Source organism: Moschus berezovskii, chromosome X (assembly GCF_049115385.1).
Source record: "Moschus berezovskii isolate FMDL1 chromosome X, NW_MosBer_1.0, whole genome shotgun sequence".
NCBI classification, from domain to species: Eukaryota; Metazoa; Chordata; class Mammalia; order Artiodactyla; family Moschidae; genus Moschus; species Moschus berezovskii.
In genome coordinates, this window is record NC_142488.1 from 100,347,982 (window position 1) to 100,372,375 (window position 24,394).

A 24,394-nucleotide genomic window follows, 5' to 3' on the forward strand; every position below is an offset into this window, starting at 1 on the left:
AACCTAAGTGTAGAGAGGAACAACAAAGGACATGGTCATGCCTAAGGAGTGAGGAAGGGAACCTCATTTTGGTGAGAGTTCTCAACTCTCACCCATAAGAAAGGAAATTTTCAATTGTAAACCACATGTAAACTGTTCCTTAATTGGGACATGTTTTTCCCTTTTAGAGTAATGAGTACAACCTGCTTGCTGCTTAATGAGCATTAACACTGCTGCTGCTGCTGCTAAGTCACTTCAGTCGTGTCCGACTGTGTGTGACCCCATAGACGGAAGCCCAACAGGCTCCCCCGTCCCTGGGATTCTCCAGGCAAGAACAATGGAGTGGGTTGCCATTTCCTTCTCCAATGTGTGAAAGTGAAAAGTGAAAGTGAAGTCGCTCAGTTGTGTCCGACCCTTAGCGACCCCACAGACTGCAGCCTACCAGGCTCCTCCATCCATGGGATTTTCTAGGCAAGAGTACTGGAGTGGCTTGCCATTGCCTTCTCCACTGTAATTTATTAATTGTAATATGTATTTCTAAGCATGATAGGATGGGTACTTAGCAGGTAGTGGAGGAAAGAACTAAGGCATGGAACAAAAGGAAGAGAATATGAAGGAGGAAAAAAAAACGAAAATATATAGAAAGAAAAATGGAGAGGAAGAGAAAACTAGAAGCAGAAAAAGGAAGTGGGAAGCAAAGAAAGGTTAAAAAAAACACACACAAAGGGGTAGAGAGAGAACGCAAGGATGGAAGAATGGAAGGGTAGGAGGGAGAGGGAGATCTAGAGTGGTGGGTGCTCATGTGTTATTTGGCTCCTATCCTATAGGATTCACAGAGGTTTTAGTCTGTTATCACCCACTGCCCTCTGAATGGCTTAAAGCTCTCGAATTGCTCTAATCTGGAATTCTTAAAAGCCTTTACTCTCTGAGATGGCCACAGCTGCCCGCCAGGAAGGAAAAATACTCCCTGGGCTGCATGCTGTGATGATCAGAGCAATACTGTCAAGAATCTGCCTCCTAGCCACAAGTCCCTCACCTGTAAATTAGGAGACAAGGTTGTGAATTTGATTTAGTGGAGCAGAACTACAACTGGAAAATATCAATAAAAGATATTTCTTCATGTGAAGAAACAGATGGCTAAATGTTTGGTGTATGTGGCGGGTATTCCTCCTCTCTCTCCATGTAGCGTCCACATGATGCTTGCAGTTTCTGGGTTTACTTGATCCTGTTTTTAGAAATGAAGGGCTAGAAACTGGTTTTTAATTATTTTTCTGATGGAAATCTTTTAAAATATATTCTACCAGAGTATAACAGACATAATTTTCTCTGTATGACTCAGGTTCATCATTAAGACTCAATATGACTTGGGCCATTCATTACTATACAGTATTGGAACATTACTCTCAATATAATATAGTCTTGGCAATAAAAAAAAATCTGTAGGTATGGAAAACAGATTACAGTATGACCACAACAGATTCCATCTTGAGAAATTTGAAAACATGAGATTATCTCTACTTTGAAGAGAATGTAACACAAAAATAACCTGACATACACTTTCAAAGTTTCGAGGGATCTGACCCCTGTGTTCTCTAAGTTTGGATACTATAAAACTGAACTACCTCTCAAATTGAATCAAATGTCAATTTTATTGCCTTTCTCAAAGAATCTAGAAAAATCTCTACAACCCTGAACAAGTATCACTTTCCCAGGGTCATCAGAAGCATTTTTCCAAGGTGTAACAACAGTTCCCCGTGACTTACCACTGATAAAAATAGCTCCCCAAAACGCATAATTGAAGTCATCGTTAATATATGAGCCCTATTTCACAGTCCTATAGAACATAGCACAGGAGAATCAAAAGCTTGGATTCTGGAATCAGACACGCCTACATTTGGATTGTGGCTCCACTACATGCTAGTTGTGTGACATTTGGTCAAGTCTCTTAACTTGTGCCAGCCTCCATTTCCTCTTCTATAAAATGGGGATACTAACAGTACCTACCTCACAGAGCTATTGTGACAAGTGAACAAAATAATAATACCTGCACAAATGCCTTACATACACTAGGGGCTCAGTAAGTAGTGCCTCTCCCCCGCCACCATCAAAGTTTTATTTGTTAAGTTTATGCCCGCAGGGCTGCCTCCATGTCCTGTTTCTGGTGACAGGAACTAGAGCCTCAGGACTAAGATTAACCCGTCAACCTTATGAGAAGATCAAAGCAAATTATCTGCTCTAGGAACTGACTGTGACCGTTGAAAGAGAATAATGGCTACCCTTTTCAGGTTCTGGTGTTTTTGAGAACCCTTCATTTTCTTTCATTTTCAAAATATTTATTAAGCATCTGCAGTATGTCTTTTTTTATGTGAAGAGCCACAGAGGATTTAAGAATAGTAGATTACAAAATAATACATGAACACATATAAAAGAGTTTGATAGGAAGGCTGAGAGGCAAGGTTAGGCAAGTTAAGTGTCTTTTCTGGAAGGATCTGTTTACACTCTCTGCTACTGGTTACCAAATGACCCAGAATTGCAGGTAAATTCACAGAAATTAAATGTATACACATTTTTGTTTTGAAATGGCAACCCACTCCAGTGTTCTTGCCTGGAGAATCGCAGGGACAGCGGAGCCTGGTGGGCTGCCGTCTATGGGGTCACACAGAGTCGGACTAAAACGACTTAGCAGTAGCAGTAAGACATCTACTACATCAAGCAACATACTTCTTCATCAAGAATTTCCATTATCCTGCAGCCATGCATTCATATGTTGCTTTGTAATGTAACTCTCAGTTTTCCTGAGCTAGATTTAAAAAAATCTCTAGGGCAGGGATTGGCTTTTTACTTCCATACAAAAAAAAAATGTTTACCAAGAGATGCAATTCCCTGAACTGTGCTCAATTTATCTTCAATGGATTTAGATATGCTATTCTCTATCTTACTGGTTATGGTCCAGCAAAATCCTTAGGAAAAAAATGTAAACACTCTCGAAGCAGCACACACAGGATGAGAGATGAGAAGCTCCATGCTTTCCTCATCTCATCCAGTGGTCTCCAAACTGTTTTGATTAGCATTCTTATCAGTAAAAGAAGTCTGAGCACATCCTCAATATGCATATTTATTTACAAAGTATGTATCATAGTCACGTACAGAGAATATATCCAAAGCACAGTACAGACTTGGAATAAGTTTGCTGTTGAAAACAGTGTGTATAAATACATATTTCAAATAATGTTCTTGATAATTTCCTTCTTTGGGGGGCTGACATCTTGTCAGGTCCAATTAGATTATATTCATTTTCACTTGATGACTTGGCCAACCAATTTACAAGGTGACCTGCAGAAGTGGCAGCTAGCTCCACCTTTTTCTTGTCCTTGCCTTATGCTTATATTATGACTACTATCATCACTCCATTGTTCCTTTGCAGGAATGTTCTTAAGCCATTTGTCCACCCTGAGTGGCTTTAACTAGCTTTAGCCAACCTATGCATAATAGTCAAATGGCTTAAGAAGATTCCTGCAAAGAAACCACAAACTGAAGATAATACTAAGAACCACGCATCTACTTAACCAGGCTTATAAAATGAAATACTGCAACATACTGCAAAAGTGACTGAAAGAAGTAGTGTACCACCATCAACTCCCAGCAAATTGTGGTTCTCAGACTTTCCACAAGATCCCTCAATTTAGAGTATGCGACAATGACCCACTGACACAGACCAAATGGGAGCACCAGGGTCAATGCATACATTAAATATGAGTGGAGTGTCAGTACTTTCTTATATTTTATGTAAAAGATCATAAATAGAATTTCTAATCTTTTCTTCCCACTCCACATTGGATGGTCTGGATGTACTGCTCTTCAGTTCAGTTCAGTCTCTCAGTCGTGTCCGACTCTCCGCGACCCCATGAATCACAGCACGCCAGGCCTCCCTGTCCATCACCAACTCCCGGAGTTCACTCAAACTCATGTTCACAGAGTCGATGATGCCATCCAGCCATCTCATTCTCTGTCGTCCCCTTCTCCTCCCGCCCCCAACCTTTCCCAGCATGAGAGTCTTTTCCAGTGAGTCAACTCGTCGCATGAGGTGGCCAAAGTATTGGAGTTTCAGCTTTAGCATCAGTCCTTCCAATGAACACCCAGGATTGATCTCCTTTAGAATGGACTGGTTGGATCTCCTCTTAGGAGACTGCTAATCTAAAGCTCTTAATCAAATTCTAAGAAATTGGTCCTGATATACTTAGACAGGACACTATGAGCAAAAAAAGCTTTAAATACAAAAGAGCTCATACCTATGGAGTGCCTGCTCTATGCTAGGTGCTAGACATGTGTTATATTGTTGAGTCCTCAAAACAACTCCATTTTGTAGATGAGGAAACTGAGGTTCACTGAGTTCAGTGAGACAAAGCAACTTGCCCAAGGTCATTAAAGCAGATAAGAGTTGAATTCTGGGCAGCCTGCCTCTACAGCTCCATTCTGTTTTCATAGCACCACCTCTAGAATGTTAGCGAATCAACTTCGGTATATGCACATTCAATCAGGTCTAAGGAATTTCCCCCCAATTAATGAGGCTTCTCTTGGGGTTTAACTGGATGTTGTAGGTTATAAGTGTGGGCAGGTTCTGCAACGAAGACAAATAGTACTTTTTAGTGAAAGTTTTGGCTTGTTTTTGCTCTTTCTTCATTTTGATCTTGGTGATTCAGAGCTGCTGTCACTGAAAAACATCTGTTTTATCTAAATTTAATAAGGCCTATTAGTGGGACACTAAGCCTTCCCTTATTCTGAAGCCTTTCCACAATTTGAAATTTAATCTACTGAAAGTCATAATAGCGTTACCAAAGTACTAGTCTTGGACATATCTAGGCTGGCAGGCCTGTTTCTGATTTTTTAACTTTGCTTTTCCAACATGAATGAATAAGCTCCCTCATACTCGCCACAAGAGTCATGCAATTTTTTCCCCCTTCCTTCTTTCCATGGTAATCAAATCTATAAGTTGAACTCTGTAAACTGCAAAACATATGGTGTCACTCTCATTGATGTGCTGTGTGAGGCAGTTCAGTCTTACCTATGGTAAGAGATTACTGTCCTTTCTTAAACTCTTGTCAGTGCTAGCTGGTGAAGGTCTGCTGAGAGCTGCCTGTCTATGATTTTCTCAGATGTCACTGACAGGCAACGAAAGGTAACGAAGGATAAAAGAATTAAGTCAGTCTTGAAGATGAGGTACAAAATCAACTGATCAACTTAACTCAGTCCTGCTGAGGAAGAGAGAGCGAAAGATTCCAGCCCTCTCCACTGACTCAAGCGATATGTTTTTCATCTTTCTTTTCCTTCTCTTCTTACCTTCTCCCAGCTTCTGGATATCTTCCTCTTTTTCTTCCTCTTCTTACTCTACTATGGTAAGGAAGGAAGAACTGTAAAATGTTGCAAGGAGATGAAAAAGAAGAGGGTGGAGGGAGAAAGGAGAACATTAAGACAAACACATACAGCTGCTGCTTCTACTGGACAAGTGTACAGACCAGCGTGCAAGGCAGCGGCCATTGGGTCAGGATGACCCACTCCCTTCCATACTGGTTTTAATGTTGTGTTTCAGCCTTCAGGGAGTAGATGGGTGATGGTGACAGATAATCCACTGCCTCTTTCTCTCTGGGGTTTTAAGGTATCCTTTCCAAAGGGTTGGGGGCTGGGAAGAGAAGTCAAGGCATTTACAGAATCACTTTCTTTGATTTGCGTACTTTCTCAAGGCATATATCTCAACAACAAAGCAAAACTACACGCCTGTTTTTAAGGCCTCTGTAACTTTTCTTAACATTCATTTAAATGGAACTCTCTCATTTTTATCACTATCTGATATCTTTGGGGGAAAGTTTCCTTTAAACCATTCATATCATCTTTGTTTTATATGATTCTTCATAGAATTTCCAAAGGGTCTTCACATCTTTTATCCTGACACTTAAAACAGCCTCATGAAGTTGACAAGCTAATGCTACATGATGTTAGAAACCACAATAGGTGTTCCTCTGAGAACAAGGCCCCCTGTAATCACAGAGTCACAAAACACCAGAGCCACAAGCACTTAGAGACCGTCTAGTCCACACCGTTCACTTGACGTCTGGGGGAACTGGAGCAGAAAGTAATGTGCTCAAAGTCACACGGCTACTGAGTAGTGGAGTCAGGGCTTACCCTGCTGCATCTTCAGACATCCCTTGTCCCCCATCCATTCATCTTCCCAGTATTCTTTCACATATTTGTTGACCAGCTCTGGCCTAATCCACTAATATTCCAGCAGGGATGTATGGAGGAGGAAGAAGTGCTGCCAAAGACACTGGGGAATAGCTGCAACAATGAAACAGTGAGCTTCCCAAGTGCCAGGCCCCTGGGACTTGTCAGCATGGTGAAGTCAGGCAGAGTCTAGAAACTGAGCAGATAAGGGTGGGGGAGCAGCAGAGCAACACAGTCTTTATCACTGCCCTCCTCTGCATCTCCAGTCCATTCCTTCCTCACCTCTCTTTATTCTTATTCACTCCCAGTTAGTGGTTCTCTCTCCCCAGTGTGCTTTTCCCTTGCTCTCTCCCCAGTGCAGTCCAGGCCATCCATTCCGGCCCATCACTTCTCTCTAGCTGCTGAGCTACATAGGAGGATTGCTCAGCAGAAAAGTTATACATTTTTAAAATAAGGTATTTCATTCCCTTTTCTCAAGCTCTCGCAACTAGAGAATCTGTCCTTGTAAATGCCACACTATGTTCTGGTGGTGTGTCTATAAATATGTCAGACTATAAAGCTGGTCAGGGCAAGATAACCTGAACACCCATTTTCCAGTAAACAGCACAACACCATATCCAGCATGGGAAAAATACATGGTTCTTCATGTACTGCTAAAGCCCTTGGACTTTAATCCAACCTATCTTCCACTGTCTTAACTTGGAACAGAATTTATTCCTTTCAACAAATATGTTTACAGTAGGCCTGGTCAAACAGAAAAGGGTATTTTTTAACTCTTCATCTCGTTTGGTTTATATCTTGATAAATCTAATTTTCAAAGGCTAATAAAAATTTTACTTGTATAGTTTCCCATTCTATTACCATTAAGAATTACTTAATTTTCCCACTGAAAAGGTCCACTTTGATTTTTGTTTCCATGAGACAAGCACATGGAGTAATGAAATATGTTGGAAACGCTTTGCAATATGCTGCTGAAATAACAACAATTGCTGATTCTGTACTGCAGTACATATTAGGAAAACCACAATAGATGCTAAAAGGAAACTGCATCATTTGGGGATGGAAAAAATGCAATGGATAAAAGCCATGCAGTTTAAATTACAGTCATGTGACAATAGCTTGTCCCCCACAGCAGCAAAACTTGCCCTGAGTAAGTGGTGGTCTTAATGATTACTGATGGAAGAGATTACCTATGACCGTGAACTAATTAATGCAGTAAATATTTCCTGAATGCTTGCTATGTGCTGAGTGCTGAGTACAACTCTACCTATAGGGGCATAGTATGTTCAGCTGCAGTCCTGTGGAACACTTTGCTTCATTTAAGTTTCATTATGGTACAACTGGTGTTTATATGAGCAACTCAGAGTACCTAATGATAACTACAAGTTTCAAACTAAGTCATATTTTAGAGATATAAAAAAAGAGAGAGAGGCACTTAAACTCATAGGGTCTTACTACTTTTAACTTTTTTAGGCTATGTCGAGAAAATCTACAAGACTAAGCAAAACCCTATAGAAACTCAAATTAAAAACTTGGCTTTTGACTATTTACACCTCTGCATGTGTTCTATGTCTAATTTCATTGGACCATCAGCTCCTTGAGTGCGGCGACTGTGTCCACTTCTGCTCACCACTGTATACCCAGTGACTGGCATTCAGTAGCTAGGGAGTCACTGGTAGTGAAAGAGAGAATACAGGAAGGTAGTCTCCTATCACTGTATATTTAATGATATTTATTGGCAATATAATAAATATTAAATGGCCCCACTGATTGTGCTTTATTAAACAGTCAACATTCCCCTATACTCTAAATGGCCTTTTATCCATCAACTGAAAAACTGTCCACTGAAGTGTGTTTTCCTTGGTTTAGTATCCATTAAATCTATTAAATGCTGCTCATTTAGAAGGTGGTAACTGAACTGAACTGGTGTTTTGAGTCTTTAGTTAGATTACTGTGCATTCACAGTGCAGCACAGTTTGGCAACATTTTTCAATATAAAACTCATAGACTGCTATAAATAGATAATAATCTACTCCCATGATAGAGTTACAGAGTTACTTTGATCTCAGTGACCTCTCCCTGCTCCGAGGAAAACACAGATAGATGCCTTGCAACCTTGAGGAGCTCAGTGGCCTCTTAGGTTTGTGTGGTGATTATTACTACTATTTTTCTGTAGTTTGGGACATACAGGGGCCCATATTACTCATCCTTTTTTAGGCCTTTCACACCTTCTTATAAAGGAACATCTTATGAACTGGATGAATCACAAGTCAGCCAGGGCAGGCACAGAAGAAAGAAACACAAAATAACAGTCTCTCTAAATGAACAAGGGTCTGAAAGAAATCAGACGTCAGTTCACAAATAAAAAAAATTTTCCTTAAAAAAAAAAATCCTCTGCTTACTCTTCCGGTTCTCTGTGAGATTTCAGGTAAGTAAGTGTCTAAGGGGAAAAGGGGACTTGTTGGAAATCAACTCTCACAGGTAATGAGAATGATCTAGAGGGAAAGGAGCTGACTCTGGAGAAGATGGATGGACTGCTGATGCCCCACTTGTGGGGCTGTCAGAATGCTCAACTGAGACGTTCTAACAACCCACCGGGCTGATGGGGGTTAAAGAATTAGTATGCATCAGCACACATTCCCTCCATCACATTAGACTTTCACATTCCCAGGTCTGGTTTGCCTTTTACAAAAAAAATATTGGTTTAGAATGCTGCTCAGAGCCTGCTTCACAAATCTGAGAGGCCAGACTAGCACCTCTTCTTCCCTTGCTACTGCCACAGCCTCTCCCTCCCCCATGTAACTAAAAAGCCGCTTCTTCGACTTTGGTAAACAATGTGAACAAAACTGAGAGAATATTTCTGTGGACTTAACTTTCCTGGAAATAATTATGAGTGATGGAAAACAAACTCTTCGTAACAGAATAAAACGTCATTAATTTGAGCTCCACTAATTCAAAAATCTGTGCTAATTCAAACAGACCTATGCTGACAGGAAAAGAAGGGTCTGCTCCTCTAAGCAAATCAACTTTGTAATTAAGGTTGGAAGAGAAGTACAGGACTTGCTGAAAGAGAAACTATTTTCAGAACTGTAGAATTAACCATCTACAAACACTGTAACATCATAATTACACATTTTTTTGTATATATGAAAAAGCAAATCTCTTGAAGACTTTAATAATATTCAGCCCATTTGGGGTTACCTATGTCATTAAAACAAGCAAACTATTTTAAAAGAAAATTATATTCATTTTTATTGATTATACTGGACTTCCTGCAATTATTTTGAATTTGGGAGCTCTGACTTCCACTTTGGTGTTGCTAGGTTACTTGCCTACAGTCGTGGTCACCCTCAAAGACCTCTGAGTACAAGTCCTATGGGAGATCACTAATAACTGAGTCACAAATATGGCCCAAGTCCCCGACTGAGTTCAGTCACTTACTGTCTGATCTAAAGAAGTCACAGACTTTTAATACCACAGATTACATCTAGCTGTAAAACAGGGGGAGAGAGAACAACAACAAAAAGAAAGCATACATCCCTTATGTTAGAGACCTACACACCAGAACAGACAAAATCAAAGGCAAAGCAACAAAGTCCTGGGGAAACCTAGGTATTCAGTCATTGTGAAACAAATATCAAATTAAAGCACAACAAAGTAGCATCACTGTCCAAAGGAAGTACTCCTGAGGCCTCCATATTGGCTCTCACTTCACTAGCACAGGGCAGTCTTCCAGCTCCTTCGGTGATCATGGCTCACTGCCTGAGAGGCCAGGTTACCTTGTCACAGTTTAGCTCTGACCACTCTAATAATACTGTAAGCTCCTGGATTCCTACTGGTTTCCCTTAAGCACAAGAAATGCAGAACTAGCATATCGTGGAAGGGTACTCTACTAATTTCACTTAGGTTGAGGTGATAAGACTTCCTCTTTTCATACACAGAACTGTAAATCAGAGCACTAGGATTAAAAAAAAAAGGTTCCCAAATTTCTAGTTTCTATAGAAGCTTTGAAAATACCAGAACCATGAAATGTGTTTGCTTAAGAAAATTTGGGACACTAAAATTGATAGGTGTCCCACAAGAATAGTGAATAAAATAATCATAGGTCAGTGTTCCAATTAAAGTGAATGCTAGCCAGTACATTTTATAGGGAAAAGATTCTTTGAAATGGTTTTTGGCAAGAATATCTATACTTAATTATTTTCCTCACACCCTCTCCAGCATGTGTTATTTGTAGACTTTTTTAATGATGGTTATTCTGACTAGAGAGAGTGATACTTCATTGAGCCTGGCAGGCTACAGCCCAAGGGGTCACAAAGAGTCAGACATGACTGAGCAACTTCACTTTCATATATGGAATACTACTAAGCCATAAAAAGAATAATATGCCATTTGCAGCAACATGGATGGACCTAGAGATTATCATACTAAGCGAAGTTAGACAGAGGATGATAAATATCATATGATATCACTTATATGTGGAATCTTAAATAAACAACAAGATCCTACTGTACAGCACAGGGAGCTACATTCAATATCCTGTAATAAACCACAATACACAAGAATATGTGTATGTGTGGATAAGTGAAACCCTCTGCTGTACGCCAGAAACTAACACAATGTTGTAAATCAATGATATTTCAATGAAATAAGAAAAAAACATAGGTCTCCTTATCTACTGGCTTGATCATCTGTGTCAAGTCTCTGTATCAGTGTCAAACTGAGAGGAAGAAGAGGGTCCACAGTTTCAAAAGCATCTACAACCAGACACCATAAGCTTGTGAGTCTTTTTAAATGAGAATTTTACTTTTTAAATTATGCCCAGTAGCCATGTATGGATGTGAGAGTTGGACAATAAAGAAAGCTGAGCGCCAAAGAATTGATGCTTTTGAACTGTGGTGTTGGAGAAGACTCTTGAGAGTCCCTTGGACTGCAAGGAGATCCAACTAGTGAATCCTAAAGGAAATCAGTCCTGAATATTCATTGGAAGGACTGACGCTAAAGCTGAAACTCCAATACTTTGGCTACCTGATGTGAAGAACCAACTCACTGGAAAAAACCCTGATGCTGGGAAGGATTGAAGGCAGGAGAAGGGAATGACAGAGGATGAGATGGTTGGATGGCATCACCAATGCGATGGACGTGAGTTTGAGTAGGCTCCGGGAGTTGGTGATGGACAGGGAAGCCTGGAGTGCTGTAGTCCATGGGTTGACAAAGAGTCAGACATGACTGAGCGACTGAACTGAAGATAGGCAAATATTTAAGGTGGTCCACAAACACAAGACACAAGTCAACTACTAGGCCTGAGTAAGGTAGCTGAAAGTCCTGATTTAGGAGGGTTTTTCCATGGGAGATCATAAAAGGCATAATCCATACTCAGATAAAACTAACCATTGGTGATTAATTTTCTAAAGAAAAATTAAGAAATAAATTTAGCCATAATACAGATTGGACACTTGTCTGAGGTTGTTTCACTACTTAATACTAGACTATTACAACATATTAGCATAAAAATAAATGCTCACAATCTTTTATTTGAAAATGATTCTTTTAACAACGTGTACAACAGCAACCACCCTGTCGTTTTCACTGAATTTCAGGGCTTCTTTTCCTTTCAGAAAGTACAAGTCAATATTTGTTCCTAAGGAATCATCTAAATAATCTTGTGGGACTAGCTGTTCATTTTTACTGCACTATATGAACACTGCTGAAACTCAGTGACCCTAGATACCTGGAAATGTTATTTTCTTTGTTAATGGAAATTACTGCAATAGGGGATGGATTCACTGACTCCAGGAAATTGCCCCCACAGGCAGCTTTGAGAGTCTAAGCCAGTCAAAGAAGCCAAAGTGTCACAGAGCACTCCTACACGTATTGGAGAAGACCCCTTGGATAGAGTTACACTAGTCTAAGAGTTTCAGAGTTAGGACATCAGTCAGCTACAATATAAAAACAATTCTTCTAAATTGGAATCATATTCACAAAACATCTGGAAAGTTCCCCAAAGGAGAAAAGATTACCAAGAAGTATTGCTAAATACATGGAAGAGAAGATGCTGACTTTTATCATAATACAAAATTCAGTCAGTTTCCATTGTCCTAGACAAATCAAAAGACATGCTGTTTACATTTAAGGAAGCCTGGAATACATTTTAATTCAGCCCTGAAACCCAGACATTCTTAGGTAATAAGTACAGATATTTAAATTCCATAACAACCATTCAGTGTTTACAAACATTTATTTCTTTATAGATTTCTCATCCACAAAATGTATATTTGGTTGGAAAAGGAATTTTGAGGGTTTAGCTGTACTTTAACAAATGTTACAACATCAATGCTTTTTTTCAAGCAAGCGCAGCCTATAAAAATTATCTTTTATTTTCTAAGCTTCACTTTGTGGCATGAGCTTAAAGAAAATAATGTCATCAAGGATCTTGTTCCTCTATTTTCTTTATTATGCCTTTACATAAAATATTAAATACTACTACTATCTAATATAATAATGCCTATATTTTTTAAAGCGAAGGAGATTAAAAAGTATAAACTTCCAGCTGCAAAATAAATGACTCATGGGAATAAAAAGTACAATGTCAGGAATACAGTCAATAATTATGTAGTATCTTTGTATGGTGATGGACAGAAACTAGACTTTTTGTGGTGATCATTTTGAAATGTATAAAAATATCCAATCGATATGTTGTGCAGCAGAAACTAACACACTGTTTGTTAACTATACTTCAAAAACAAACTGATAGGAAATGAGATGAGATCTGTGGTTGCCAGAGGTGAGGGGTAGGAGGGGGAATTGGATGAAGGCAGTCAAAGGTACAAGCTTCCAGTTATAAGATAAATAAGGACCAGGGATGTAATGTGCAACATGACAAAGATAATTAACATTTCTGTATGTTGTATATGAAAGTTGTTAAGAAAGTAAATCCTAAGAGTTCTCATCACAAGGAAAACATTTTCAAAAATTTTTCTTTTGTATCTATATCAGATGATGGATGTTTACTAAACTTACTGTGGTCATCATTTAATGATGTATGTGTGTAAGTCATGTCATGATGATGCTGCACACCTTAATCTTAAAAAGTGCTGGGTGGTGTTTATATCTCCAGAAGCACCAGAAGAAAAAAGAAATAAGACAATGATATAAGAATATATTAAACAGTATATTTCACTCTTACTACCATATCTTGAAACAATTTTCAATAAAATTTTAATTTAAAAAGTCTTCAATGCTCAAATTCAGGAAAAAAGATAACCTAAGATTAAAGTCAAAATTACAATGACATTAAAAATAACTCTTCTATAAGCAATGTGTCAAACGTGTCCTGTGTTGCTGATCACTTGTAGTTGTGCCATCTCCCCATCACATTAGAAAGAACCTTTAGCGCCATCAACTCTTCCCTTTACCTTATTCCCCACATACAGTCTCATCTTGTTCTAGCACTACCATGTTTCTGTTATATGTCTCTTTACATCCTTTATGCTACTAATCTAGTTCAGGCCTGTAACATCTCTCAGTTAGAATATTTAAAATTAGTCTCTGCACTATTTTGTCTCTCATCTCTATCTTTTTCACTCCATCCTATGTACAAGCAGCCAAGTCATCCCTAATGACACTCTTACTCTGCTGAAAACTTTTCAGTGTAAATTTAATGCCTTTAGAAAAAAATTCCAGCCCCAGTCTATCATTTTCTCTCCCACTGTCCTCACTGGAGCTCAAGCCACACAGGGTTACTTTACTGTTCTCCCCCAAACAACACACACACTGTTCTGCCTCCTTGCATTTGGCTCAGGAAGTTTTTTTGGGCACATAATGCATACATTCTCCACATCCTTACTTTTGAATGTTGAAATGGAGTCTTAAATGTCCGCAGAGGTTCACCTTCAATGTCAGTTCTTCTGTAAAACCTTCTCCAGTCTATCCAACCATAACTAATTCGTCTTACTTCCAGCAGTGTTGTTTATACATCTAAATAGAACTTACACTTTTCTTCCTTATCGTTCTTTTGTGTACCTGTCCATCTCTCTTTTTTTCCAGTTTCATTTCAGTTGCTCAGTCATGTCCAACTCTTTGCGACCCCATGGACTGCAGCACACCAGGATTCCCTGTCCATCACCAACCATCTTTCTTATAAGACTACAAGCTCATGGCAGGTAGATATCACATATTGTTCACCTTTGTAGCCCCACAGTACCTGGTACAGTATCGTGCTGAGTTAAGTGCTCAATAAATGTGGAACTGAACTGAATAAACCTTCTTTCTGCCTGATGTAATTAAGAAGCAAGACTATCAGGATTTATAATAAATTCTATCTTTAACTACAGCTCTGCTGTTTTAATTGCTGCTTATTTAGAGAAAATACTGAATGCATCTTTCAATCAAGCTTTGAAACTATAGTAACTATTCTAAGTTTGAATTACCTTAAGAAAATAAGTAGAACAGTAAGAACACTGAAATCTGTAGTAAAATAATGCCAATGAAGAAAGACCTTTTACTGTAGATTCAGTTGTGCAAGTTCAACCAGTAAGCCACAAAGGCAGTCTTCTTTTTTTTTTTAACCCAGAAATTAAAAAGGACAGTATGAAGCAAATTAATTAAAACTAGCAAGGAGACACTGGGTAGAGGCTGAGTTCTTAATCAGTAACTGGTCCTTCCTGCAGCTGGATTTGGATCTTCTCCCACTGAAGGGCTGAGTAGACTTGATCCCACTTAATTTCCAAGTCTGACAAAATCACAACTTGGAAGTAGTATGACTACTGGCAATTGTTAAGCACAGTAAATCCCTTCTCCTTCCATAACCCCCTCAAATGTCCTGCATTCACAACTTTTTTTTTAATACCAGATGTTTTGTTGAAATTAACACATTCCTATCAAATGCATGTCAAAAAGAATTCTTTTTTCCCCAATGCATTCTATTTAATCCCCAAACTGTTTATCTGTTACACAGACAAATATTGCATAGTATTTATTGCAGGGGGAAAGACAAGGAAAGTCGGGCTCATAGTAGGGTGGGATCCACTCCAGAGCAAATATTCCCACAGATTAATCACAGATGGGAGCCCTTAGAGGTCATATCCCTCAAAAGGACTTTTTTGAACTTGCTGAACACAATGATGAAAAATGTTGTCGCAATCCCTAGCCCAAGTCATCTTCTTTGGGAAAGAGGGGGTGGGATACAGTTTTGTCTGTTGAATTCAAGTTTTATATCTATGTCAACAAAGCCTTTCTGTGTGGTTTCATCCATTAACAGATTCAAGCATAGTTAACTAGATACAAAAATGGCACAATGTGAAGACATGACCTGGGACTGCTCACCTCAAACTTTCATCCCTCCAAAGTGTCCAGCTGTCACAGGAAGATCATTTCTGACAAACAATCACCTGATCACTGAAACCTTTTTACGACTAGAAACTACAAGTAAAACTCCACAGGAATGGCCATTTCTGAGGATTTTTTAAAAATACATGGATAGCAATGCCACTGTGAATAAAATGTCCCTCATGAAACAATTCTAGTAAGCAGCCTTGTGGCACCAAATGCTTGTAAGTTGCAATTGTGCACTACAGGTAATATATAGGATGTTAAATATCACTCCCGTTTCCTTTCTTCAGGCTATTTCTGTTTCTCAATCATCTTATTTTTAGAATTAGTATAGATAGGTTTTGCCACAGAGCATATTGTAAACTGTTTATTTCAGTTGTTTCACTTTATAATGGCAAAACTTAATAGCTGAAACTAGGATATTGAAATATTGTATCAACCTAAAACGTCTCCCATAAGAACTGTGTTCCCATCCTTTATTAAATGACAACCGATGCAATTATAAAGAAAATAATGTATAAAAAACTCCTTGATTTAAAATTATAAATAGAAAACAAAATACAGATATGCCTCACCTTAGGTTGTATCTAGGTTCGTTCCTAAACATAAAAGTAAATTGCCTTTACAAAATAATTTTGTTGTCCTATGGTTACATGTTCAGAGATCCTTTAATCTTCATTTCTCGCTTCCCTTGCATAGGTTTCTAACATTTTCTTTAATTACCTTATCCACCAAAGTAAACAATTACTTCACTATACTAAGGGCAATGAATGCTTTTATTCAAACGTTTATTTTGATCTATGCCTAATTCCCCACAGCTACTTAAGGGATGCAAAGATGTGAAAAATTTACCCCACAACCTCAAGGAACTACCCATCTAGGTAGGGAACACAATCAAGCAAGAAACTAAGGGCACTGAAAGGCGAGATAAAGCAAGTCCTGTAACTGAGGCACCAAGCAGTGTGTAATGAGCACACAAGTGCAGCAGCAGTAACTAGGGGGTTTGGGAAAAACCCTGGGCGAATCCTTTGGGAAACAGAAGACAGAATCTGCCACGGGAAACTGGAGGGCCATGAGTGTTTACTAATTTGTTTGCTTTGAAATGTTTCAATTTTCCTTCTGAAAGGTTTTCTTAGTGTTGAACTTAAAATGGAATACACCTAAGGCAAGAGACAGAACAGCAGCAACCAACTCTGACATTAAACAATTCCTCAGAATTTCTGCTCTACCAGGCCCCCTATCACCCTTTCCTCCCACCTCTTTGGCCTATGAAGTAAGCCTACATATGACACTTAAATGTCTTGTTTAGCCTCACTGACATCCCAAAGACAAAATACACTCCTAATTTCTGTCCTGACATCCCCAAACCATTTACTGGTTTCTCTTCCACTGCATCATTAATTTGCCATGTTGCCTGGCATGAAGAGTCTCTGGTATGGGGGGGTCTTGAATATGTGAAATGACAGCTTCTTATACTTGCAAAATTCTTGAAAGCTTATTAAGAAACATGTGACATGGACAATGTAACAACCAACACTGATAGTAAGCTTAGAATTAACAGGCAGTATATGAATATACATTTTGAAAAGTATCTTCCTTTACAGAAGAAAAATTTTATATTTTTTAAAAAACCTCTTCTGAAGACAGATTTCCAACAATGTATTATTTGTTTCAGAAAAAGAAAACAATTTAAGTGGATGAGGGGCAAAAACAGAAGATATGCACAAAGCCTATGATTCTAAAGCTTTTATTACCATTTACCTCAAAATTTTAAAAAGGTAATGCACCCCTGTCTTCCAAATACTTAAGATTCCTGAATTCAGCTGCACTAAAAAAGAGACACAGTCTGGATCATTTTATATTTTTTAACCCTATGATTGTAAGAAATCTAAGTCTGGTAAAACTGATAGAGTCCATGACCAAATACATACAATTCCTTTTTGAAATTCCTTTCTTATTAATACAAGAAAAATGACAGTCATGGATATATTTGTCCTTTATTTATATAGCTGTTTCTTGTTTTATAAGTTGCCCTAAGGAACTTCAAATTAGAAAAACGAAAACTACTGCAGTAAATTTGGCCTGAATCATCTAGAAATTTGGAATTCGTTTCCTTAATTATAATTTCCAAGGAACAGACTAATTTTTCCTTCCAAAATGTCTCCCTTTTGATGGACTGTGGAGAAGAGCAAAACTAGGACTTTATATCTTCAGTCCCTGATGGTGAAGCCTTCCCCAAACCCTTCAAAAGTCACAGTAGATTCCAGTGGGTTATGCGTGGCTAGAAACCTGCAGGCTGAACCAGCGTTCCATGGAAACCGGCTGATGTTAAATGCAAATATTGCACAGAGAGAAATCAAAGCTTGGGAAGTGTGTATCCCTGACAGAATGATCCATTCTGATGGGACAATGGGAGGAGTTCAGAACACAAACTGAACTGACAGGATGGTTGTGAAGAAAAAAGAGCACATGAGGGAGACATTGCACCACAGGATTCTTCTTCTTTCCAGGAGAAGTTGAGTAAAGACTGCAATGAACAGGCTGAGGGTGTAAGGGAGATTTGGGAATACTGAGTTAAGAAACTGAGTCCCTGAATGAAAAATTATTCAGTGTTTGTTTCTCCTGTTAGCTGAGACCAGGGGGTACCAGCTGAGTTAGCAGAACAAATAGCTTTAAGAAGTCTTCATGGGAGAAGAGGGAACAGTGTCCCTGGAGGGCAGCAGTACAGCACAGTGGTTGGGAACAGACTTTGGGAGGGGTCAGGTTCAAATTCAGGTACCTTCATGCAGTAGCTGTCATTCAGCAAGTCACTCAACCTCTCTATGCCTTCGTTTTCCCTAACTGTAATATAAGTGAAATACCTTCAATCTCAGGAAGTGTTGAAAAGATTAAATGAGGTGACTTACATAAAATACTGAGGACACGTCCAGCACACCAACAAAGAGAGAAATTATTATTGTGCTTAGGAAATATAACTAGTAGCATGTTAGAGGCACATTTGAACATAACGGGAAATCTAAGAGGAAACTTTATATATATATGCATGCATTTACTTCAGGCTTCTCAATACTGGTATCCTGTTACACCTGTAGTTTTGGTTGAATCACTCCAAGGGCATTCTTCATTTTATGGAAACATGCCAAAAACTTGACCCAAGGCAAACTTGAGAGTGAGACATTACATTACAAAATGATTATAACAGGGGGCCTTGAGACTATAAGTTTCTTAACATAAAACTAAAATAAATTAATTTACATGCTGTTATGGATACCTTCTATTGTGAAAATTGCAGTGACAGTCTCTGGTGATGTCAGAAGACTTGTGTTCTAACTCTCACAGAATTTTCTGTGATAAATTGTTGGGGGTACTAAAAATTCTAGTGCCAGTTCTATCTTTGAATCTGTGGACTGTCTGGCCCAGCCAATTTCAGAAGTCTGATATAGGCAGTGAGAGAAGATGCAGTGGTAGCAGCTTCAAAGATTTCAATAAAGAGCCAGTGAAAATTGTTATGAGTGGGTTGATGGGAGTAGGTTGTAAAGCTGTGTATCTTAACCACTCCTAAACTTCTAAAGATTCAGCCATTACTCAGAGGGCAAGTTTAACCACTGCTGGTCAATGTGGCTTTCTATAAAGGATGAAGCGCTAAATACAGGCAATCTTTGACTTCTGGCACTTCAACCCAAGCTATGTGGTAACTGGAGCTGTGGTGGTGGGTTGAGAGGTGTTTGAGAATGAAATGACTACTTGGAGCGAGTTCCAACTCAATGGAGAGGTTCATATAGAAGCTAGATGCCCATTTCTTGGGAGACTTTAAGAGAGATAAAAGTACCTGATGGGGGTTGGACTAGATGACTTCTAAGGATGCCTTCCTGCTCTATGGTTCCATGGGTGAGCATCAATTTAGTCACTTATAGCACTTATAACAAGAGACTGACTTGATGTTAAGCTGCTTTCTAAAGTGTACTGGGTAAGGATCCCTGTCTTCTGGCTCAGTCTAGCTCCAAGTGGCCTTAAACTATCCCTCTCACTACCAATCAGTGTTGGCAACTCCTGCCAGTTCAAGTACACTGGCAGCAAGAGAAGGTGACAAAACTAACAGAAGCAGAGCAGACAGAAAGGGAAGAGAGTAAAAATGGTTCTTAGGTGCAAGGGAAGTTGCTCCAAAGTCATGAGCCTGGTTTCTGTTGATCTTTGATGTGGCTTGGTAAACTGCTACTGAGAGAGATTTCAAAACAGAGAGACAAACATGTAAAGCTAATCATTGCAAGTCAATGTGTTCAGTGTCCTAACAGAGGCCTGAACAAAGTGCTATAGGAATACAGAGATGGACCAACTTTGTTGAGGAGTATCTAGGAAATCTCACAGAGGAAGTAATGAGCAAGCTGAGTCTTGACGGATGAGTAGGAGTTGACTGGCTGGAAATGGAGAGAGGTGTGGTTGGCAGAGAAAAAAAAATGTTCAAAAGCCACAGAGACACGGAAGACTACATTTGGGAAGTGGGAGTGTGCACAGCTGGAATGTGAGGTTAAGGCCTTGGATGCTGTGCTTTTGAAGAAGGATGGGAATAGGAACTGGGGGGAGAGGCAGGGCAGACAAAGAATAGTGGCACTTTAGAACGTGAACTTAATTCTGAGTGAAATACAGGCTTTGGAATGACTCTGATTTTACTCTAGACAAGATGGGTAGGCAGAAAGGGTCTTCGTGTCACGGGTATAGTATATCTTAGTCACTCAGTCATGTCTAACTCTTTGTGACACCATGGACTGTAGCCCACCAGGCTCCTCTATCCATGGGATTCTCCAGGCAAGAATACTGGAGTGGGTAGCCATTCCCTTCTCCAGGAGATTTTCCCAACCTAGAGATCGAACCTGGGATCGTCTCCTGTATTCCAGGCAGATTTTTTTACCACCTGAGCCACCAACAGTAAATGTGGAGAGTTTAGTCATGCCAATGGGTAAGTCTGTGTCCATTCTGTCTGATGGGGTAAGTGTGCTGTTCTAAGCAATAACAAAAGCTATGACGAGGACGATGCAACAGCATGGGAGGGCACAGATGCTTAGACAGCAGACGTACACCTTAGTGAGCTGACACATGAAGCATGGGAACATCTTAATACACCAGAGATGACAACTTTAAAAGGCAGCCTTTTCAAAAACTGTCTTTTAAAAAGGAGCAATTACATTTATAACATGTCTTTATAACCTTGCGAATTTAACATAGTCATCCATTCACCACTGAAGTGCTTAAGAATTGCTTCAGCTGAAATCCACTATTATCTGAGATGGCCCCCACTCCCAGCCACCACTCATTTTTAGAGGTGGAAATTCAGGAAAGAGGAACTAAGACACAATTTCTCCAGACTTCTCTGAGGCCAGGGATCAAACCAGAGATCTCCCATTTAGTCCGCAGCATTTTCAGGCCTGTTGAAACCCGAACTGTGTTCTCAGTCCCACCACTACTCCTAAAACCCTTTCTTCCAGTGTCACACTGGCTCCCTTCAAAGGGCTTTTGAAAAGAAACTAACATTTTGAACATTTTTTTTTCTTTGAGAGTCAAAGTAATTATTATTGGACTTAGTATTAACTATTTCTGGGCTTCTCAGCTGGTAAAGAATCCGCCTGCAATGCAGGAGACCCCAGTTTGATTCCTGGGTCAGGAAGATCCCCTGGAAAAGGGATAGGCTACCCACTCCAATATTCTTGGGCTACCATGGTGGCTCAGACAGTAAAGAATCAGCCTGCAATGTGGGAGACTCTGGGTTCAATCTCTGGGTTGGGAAGATCCCCTGGAAGAGGGTATGGCTACCCACTCCAGTATTCTTGCCTGGAGAATTTTCATGGGCAGAGGAGCCTGGCAGGCTACAATCAATGGGGTCACAAAGATTCAGACACAACCAAGCGAATAAGCGCACACACCTATTTCTGAGATAGTTCACTTTGGGGTACTCCAACTGTGGCGTGTTTCATATGCTGAGACAATGCTGAGGTTTGGGGTATGGTACTGAACTATACATGTTCTTGTCTGAAGCCCCTTGGAATCCACAGCCCAACAGCCCAGGGTCTAGGGTGCAGGCTGTCAATCAGAGCAAAACAAAGCCAAGTGGCCTAAATGGGGACTGAACCTGTGACCTCATTAGCAATGTCAGTCTAACCACAGTATATGGATTATTTATTGCTCTTCATAATATTGCAACACAGCTCCACTCATTTCCAAGGCCTTCTCCCTACTTAGGTAAGCAAATCAATCCACCCTCCTTAGCCAAGGAGCAGTGGAAGGCCATTTTGAAGAATGACTTAGATTTAAAGCAGCCTGAAGAATCTGAGGGAGATTCTCTTTCCTCCCATCCTTAGTGAAATGTCAGCCTTTTAAATCAGCTTTGTGGAACATATAAAGCAGTCCTAAAAGTAGTCAGGTATAGGAACAGGAAGTTGAGTTCTGGGCAATCCCTTTAATTAAAGCTTCTGAAGTACTTATTTTATGGCTTTTTCTAATCTTCTCTTTCACCACTAGAAAGGACACAAGAGTTAGTACCTCAATGTATAAGTTTTTAAAACGAGGCTTAAAAACAGGACAAAACCTGCTAAACCTGATTTGAATGATGAAGCCTATAGTTTTCATATATTTATTTACAAGATAGCTTCGTGGGCTGAAGTAAAATTGTGAAACTAATTGAAAAGTTTTCTGAACATGAGACCAACTGTAAATCTATACTTTATGAATCTAATGAATTTTCTTCACTTTTAAATTTTAAACATACTGAAAAGGTACATTTGATGTTAACAATGATGAGATTTACATTCTCAATAGAAGTTATTAAATACTAGTTTTCACCTTTAAAAATCCTTAGCACCTATGAAATTCTTATTCCAGTAGAATTTTTTGTTATCATTTGTTGATGTCTATTTTATTTGTTATGTACTATGGGCTTCCCTGGTGGCTCAGAGGTTAAAGCGTCTGCCTCCAATGCGGGAGACCCAGGTTCGATCCCTGGGTTGGGAAGATCCCCTGGAGAAGGAAATGGTAACCCACTCCAGTATTCTTGCCTGGAGAGGACACGACTGAGCAACGGAACGGAACGGAACGGATGGGTGTTTTAATTAATTTCATTAACAAGAAGCAGCTCAGAAAATGTCGCTATCATGACATATTGAATGCTTGCTTTTTATTTAAAAAGTGAGAGAGAATGTAAAAAAAAATCTAGAAATTGTTTCTAAGACAGACATATTTATAATGTAAGATAAAGGGCTAACAATTAAGTGTGTAGGTGTTAAGGAACACCAAATTGTTATCAATAATGAAAATGTTTTCCAAAGGCTACTACTTCGGATAGCCACATCTGAGGTAGTTCAAAGTTTGGGGGAAGGGCAAAGATCACTGAAGAGGGCTATTTCTTTTGCCTATTAAGGAAGTCTTTTAACAAGTATTTGCTCATGCTTATAAAATAATAGTTGAAAATTTAATATGAAATTGCTGCCCCCAAACTTCAACATTCAATTATTTTAAAGTACTCAAATAACTGGTAACATTGTCCCTTAGAGAGGTAAGTGTATATTATTTGCATGATATTCTAGACATGAATTGGAGAAGGAAATGGCAACCCACTCCAGTACTCTTGCCTGGAAAATCCCATGGATTGAGAAGCCTGGTAGGCTACAGTCCATGGGGTTGGAAAGAGTCTGACATGACTGAACGACTTCACTTTCACAAGACATGAATAATCACCTTGAGCATACATTGGTGTTGGCATCATCTTCTTCCAAAACACTAAGATACAAATCCATTCTCTTGTTCATTCAAGCCCTAATGACTCAAATACTTCATTTATAAGTAGACCCAATATTTATTTTTTAAAATGTTCAGACAAAAGTAAATATATTCTTAAATGCCTATGGTATGATTTTAGACCACATCTAATATGCTCCAAAATCACTGCAGATGCTGATTGCAGCCAGGAAATTAAAAGATGCTTACTTCTTGGAAGGAAAGTTATGACCAACCTAGATAGCATATTAAAAAGCAGAGACATTACTTTGCCAACCAAGGTCCGTCTAGTCAAGGCTATGGTTTTTCCAGTGGTCATGTATGGATGTGAGAGTTGGACTGTGAAGAAAGCTGATCACCGAAGAATTGATGCTTTTGAACTGTGGTGCTGGAGAAGACTCTTGAGATTCCCTTGGACTGCAAGGAGATCCAACCAGTCCATTCTAAAGGAGATCAACCCTGGGTGTTCATTGGAAGGACTGATGCTAAAGCTGAAACTCCAATGCTTTGGCCACCTCATGCGACGAGTTGACTCACTGGAAAAAGAGTCTGATGCTGGGAGGGATTGGGGGTGGGAAAAGACGGGGACGACAGAGAATGAGATGGCTGGATGGCATCACTGACTCGATGGACATGAGTTTGAGTGAACTCCAGGAGTTGGTGATGGACAGGGAGGCCTGGTGTGCTGTGATTCATGGGGTTGCAAAGAGTCGGACACGACCGAGCGACTGAACTGAACATGATACTAATTTCATACAATATTTGTGTTCTAATTTATCTTTACCACTTCAGTCTTTCACCCCCCCAAAAATGAAGAATATTTCAAGCAGTGAGTCTCAGGAAAGGAGGATATCAGTTTACTGGACTGGAACAAAACATGAATTTACTTCAATGGGACAAAGGAAAGTGAAATCTAAACTATTAACTTTTAGTTTTCTTCATTTGCCAAGCATCAGGGCTATATTCCAACTGGTTCTGGCCACTCTTTGGTGAAGAGCATGCGTGCGTGCATGTGTGTGTGTGCGTGCATGCATGCATGTGTGTGTGTGTGTGCGTGCGTGTGTGTGTGTGTGTACTTTGGTGAAGCGCGCGCGTGTGTGTGTGTGTA

General features: G+C 39.4%; 2 protein-coding genes across 2 annotated transcripts in view; one reads left to right on the plus strand and one right to left on the minus strand.

The window, feature by feature from the left end:
• The window catches only part of TMEM164 (transmembrane protein 164), a 244,608-nt gene extending 228,857 nt beyond the window's left edge, over nt 1-15,751 (plus strand). Inside the window, exon 8 of the mRNA XM_088834237.1 lies at nt 15,455-15,751. The gene's annotated coding sequence lies outside the window, so the exon portion shown is untranslated. The remainder of the gene's footprint in view (nt 1-15,454) is intronic.
• AMMECR1 (AMMECR nuclear protein 1) overlaps nt 1-24,394 on the minus strand; it is a 122,151-nt gene that overhangs the window by 28,861 nt on the left and 68,896 nt on the right. The window lies entirely within an intron of this gene.